Source organism: Geospiza fortis, unplaced genomic scaffold, assembly GCF_000277835.1.
Source record: "Geospiza fortis unplaced genomic scaffold, GeoFor_1.0 scaffold594, whole genome shotgun sequence".
Taxonomy (NCBI): Eukaryota; Metazoa; Chordata; class Aves; order Passeriformes; family Thraupidae; genus Geospiza; species Geospiza fortis.
Window position 1 is genome coordinate 47,326 of NW_005054703.1, and position 4,783 is coordinate 52,108.

Sequence of the window (4,783 nt, forward strand, 5' to 3'; positions counted from 1 at the left end):
CTGCTTTAATGATGTCGGATTCCATTAGGATCCCAGCCATCCCCGGCCCTAAACACGGGCAGGGAATACCTGGAAAACCGGCCAAGCTGGGAAGGATCCCGGACAAATATAGATCCCCAAGGAGTATCTTTAGATTAGCAGGCAGCTCTGCCCCCACTGAGACCCCAGGATTTACCTAAATAGCTCCTTCAGCACAGCCCAGCGCTCAGAGCTATTTTAAGCCAGCACCCTGCCCTACTTCCTAAGGAACAGCCTTTCCCTTCTCTGTGCAGCCAGAGCAGCCCCAAAGCCACTGCTCTCTCCACTCTGACACCTTTCATGAAATAAAAAAAAATACCCTTTTGGCATGGTATCCAATTAATCTGGCCTCATTTATTGCCACATGGCCCTCCATGGCCTCGAGCAAGGCAAATGGGATTAACCTTTCCCGGGCTGACAGGGAGAAAAATAACATTAAACAGGGGAATCCTGAGGGGCACGACCTTCCCCAGTGCCCTGCCCACCTGCAGACCCACCTGAGGCTGCTGCTGCTGTTCCCAGAGGGAAGGGATAAATCCCAATCCACGTGCCCTGATGCTTTATCACTGTTCCCCAGTCACGTTTCGAGCCCAAGGCTGGGTTTGGGGTTTGCCACCAGCATTTCTGTTAATTAGCACATTCATTAGCATGTTTATTAGCCAGCAGAGCATCCCTGGATCCCAGCATGCAGAGATGTGGCAGTTTGAGCCCAAAATGAGGCAGCTCTGGCTCTGTTTGGGGCATGCCAGGAACACAGTTTGTGTCATCCCAAGATATTTGCCTCTGGATTCGTTTTTTGGGATGAAATGCCACAAGATCCAGCAAAATCAGCCCCAAGCTTGGCACAGCCACAAACCAGCCCCTTTTCCCAGCACATCCCATTTATGGATAATGAAGCATCTTTCCTGTTTATACCTAACAATAATAAGAATATTGGAATTACTTGGACAAGTTTTGGGTTTTTTTTCTGGAAACCCCCCCCCAAATATCACATTCCCAAGTAATTCCACGGGATCCCATGGGGTTCCTGCTTTAGGGACTGCCTCACCCCACACCTCCTTGAGCTCTGTCCAGCCAAGTTGCTGTATTATGACACAACTTGCTTTTTAGGGATCCCCCTCCACGTCTTGACCCTGGTGGCATTCGCACTTTTCCCTTGGCATCCCAAGGTCCGAGCACATGGACCTTGGCCTTTATGCCACTTTTAGCCATTTTCAGAGCTCCTTTTCCCCCTAGACATCCCTTAATTCCTGCAAGACATCAACACGAAACAAACCAGTGAGTTTAAAACCCCACAATCTCCTTTAAATTTAAGATTTTCCTCAGTTCAAAAGCTACTTTGACTTTCCTATCGGCGCTTGCTCCGTGATGAAAATTCCCAACACCTCCCAACCTGGAGAATATCCAACACTCATGCTCCCAGAGTTGTAGATGATATTAAAAACAAGGTGGGAAGAAAGCTGCACATTTTTCATCCCCCAAAAGCATCTTCAGGCAGTGAGATGAACTGGAAGAGCCTCTGAACTCTCTGAGGAGGCAGGGATTGAGCTGAGGCTGGGTTTGGGCTCCCCAGAGGCTGCGTGGAACAAATCCCGTGGGATTTTCTCTGTCTCCAGCAGCTCCAGAGGACCAGGGAGAGGAGGGAGAGGCTCCTCGGGTGTGATTCCACCTGGGCTGAGGGTGGAGGTGTCACTGAGGCTCTGGGATATTCCCAAAAAACCTTGGCTGGGTGTGAAACGGCTCAGTGACAGCATGGAATTGTGAATTACGGAATGGGCTGGGGGATAAGGGGCCTTGAAATCACCTTATTCCATCCCTTAATCAACCTCATTCCACACCTCCCACTGTCCCAGGGAGCTCCAGCCTGGCCTGGGCACTTCAGGGATCCAGGGGCAGCCACAGCTCCTCTGGGAATTCCATCCCAGCCAGGAATTCCTTCCCAATATCCCATTTATCCACCCTTTTGTCCCAAGTGCCTCTCCCTGCTGAAACACATCTGGGAGAAATTTCAGGGGGTTTAAAATTCCCACACACACTTTCAATGTCTTCCATTTGGGATAAAAAAAAAAAAAACAACAGATTGGACATGGAGAAAGGTGCCTGAAAATCCTTAAGAAAGCACAGCAAAGCACAAATTGGGAAAACCCACTCGATTCCATGACATCTTTGGCTACAGCACCAGCTTTACATCACAATTCCTGGGATTCACCCCCTCTCTAAAAAGCAGGAAACCACTTCAGGAATCCCAGCCAGGAATTAGGGATGTCTCTGACTTCCAACATCAGCTCCAAAAAGAGGGCACTGGATCCTGGCTGCTCCCGGCCCAGCAGCTTCCCAACATTTTGTCCATGCTACACAAAATAATAATAATAATAATCACATATAGAGGCAGAAAAATCCCAGTGGATTATTTGCTCTGGTGTCTAAATACCAATATCTGAGGTTTTTAAAGGATTTGTCATGGATGCAACTGGACACAGCTCTGCTTCCCAGAGGATTTTACACCTTCTGGCAGGAAGAATGGAGCAGGCGTGCAAAATTCAACCAAAAAATGACAACAAAATTCAACCAAATATGGTTTTCTTTTAATCACCCTGAGCTCCATCCACTGCAGCAGCACCATTCCCACCTGCCTGAATAATGTGGATTTTGTAGGATGTGGATCCATCAATCCCATGGATCCACCAGGTAATTCAAGCCCAATTTTGGGCTAATGCAGACAACCAGACTCCCTAATCCCTCAGATTTCCAGCAGAACCTTCCCAAGTGCTCTTTGGAGACCAAAATTTGGACATTAATAGTCTCCATCACTATCAGTTTCCTGCTAAAACTGTGCTGCAAAGAGCAATTCTTGCCTCAAAATTTGAGATACTAATAAAAAGCAACTCCTGACAAATCCCAAAATGAGAGATTTCAAAAGAAGCCGTTCCTGACCTACCCCAAGAGGCAAGATTTTAATAAAAAAAGTTTCCTGAAGCACTCAAAAATGGGAGATTTTATAAAAAGCAATTCAAGGCCTAGCCCAAAATTCAAGATTTTAATAAAAATCCATTCTTGACACACCCCAAAATTTGTGATTTTAATAATGAAGCTCCCCCAGTACAAGTTTTAGCCCAAAACTGTATTTCCTCTGACTAAACGTAATTACAGTTCAGGCGTTCTGCAGGGCCCAGGAGATGTAAATATATAGGTTAAACATAGTTAAAATTCCACATCCTACTTAATTGCAGGCATTTTCCACGGAACAAAATGAGCTTTTATCTTCACTTTTTAATTATTAATAACCACGAACAATGTCACCACCTTTAAACAATAACCCTGGCCTGAGAAGGAGATCTTTCTCCCCAAATTTCCACAGCCACTGGGGCAATAAGAAGCAATTCTGGGAGGATTTTGGGGTGATTTTGGAGCGAGCAGGCCCTGAACCTCCACCCCACCTGGACAGGGATTAATGACAGCAATTAGCAGGATTTTGATGGGGTTGCCAAAGCACTGAGAGGGAGCAGCAGGATCCCTGACAGGGATTCCCAGGATCTGGAAGCCCCAGGAACAGGGAGAGCGCCTGGATCCGGCCGACTCAGCTGAATCATAATGGCTGCATTGCCATTACCTTTCCAGAACAAGGCCAACCTAAACACAGGCAGCTGCCTGGGATTTAGCAGGAGATTTACAGGCAGCACCGGCCACTCAGGCTGCCTGGAGACCTACAAATCACCACACCACATGCACGGCCCCAGGAACACCCCGGATCCCCCCCAAATCTGGGAGCACTTTGGGATTATTCCCATTTAAAAAAAACCAAAACCCTCCCAGCCTGGAGCTTCCCCGAGCCTGAGGGGCCTCCACGCTCCGGCTGCCACCCGGATCCCCTTTCCCTGGGTTTGAGGTTATTAACATCAAACATGTGATCGGCCACATGACAGGCTAAAGGCTAAAAAGGAAAAAAAAAAATATAAATAAAGAAATAAATAAAAAAACCGCTTGGACACATCCAGAGGGGAAGGGAGAGATGGCAGCGTGGTGGGTACAGCTCCATGGCCGGGGATTACAACCATTCCTGGGAAATCTGCTGCTTTCCAGCGGCCCGGAATGATGGAAGCCATGGCGGGAGGAGGTTTAATAACGGGGTGATTGTGTAACTTGGAGCCTCCCGGCGAAAGTTGAGGCACCCAGTGGATGTTCCTGGTGCATGGGGACGAGGATGGCACCGGATCAATTAGGGCAGCGAAATGTGCATCCCCCCCCCAGCTTTCCTCCTCCTCCTCCTCCTCCCGATCCAGGAGTTTCTCCGCTAACGTATTTCTCTCCTCATTAACTGCTTCGGTGTCTTCTGCTCTTTCCAAAATAGTACCTACTATAATGGGGCCGCAGAGGGGGCCAGCTGGCACCCGCCGCAGGGCATCCAGACACAGAGCAGGGATTTGGGGGAGGAAAGACACGGGGGGCTGGCTGGATCAGGGCAGGGAGGGCTCTCATCCCCCGCTTCCCCCAGATCCTCAGGGGAACCCCAGTTCCACCCAAAGCACCCCAATCTGGGGGTGAGGATCTTGGCGGTGTGATGAGGCCCAGGCCAGGATGGGGATTCCCCCCCCCCCAAAAGGGATGTCCCCTGCTGTCACCCCCCCCTCCTTGGCACCGCTGTGCCCAGGGCCCCCATCCCACAGAATGGAGGGAGGGGGCTGCATCCTCTTGGACCAGGGGGGGATAAAAATGCCTCCCCTCACCCCTCAGTGCAGGTGCCCCCCACCAACCAGAGATGCCCCCC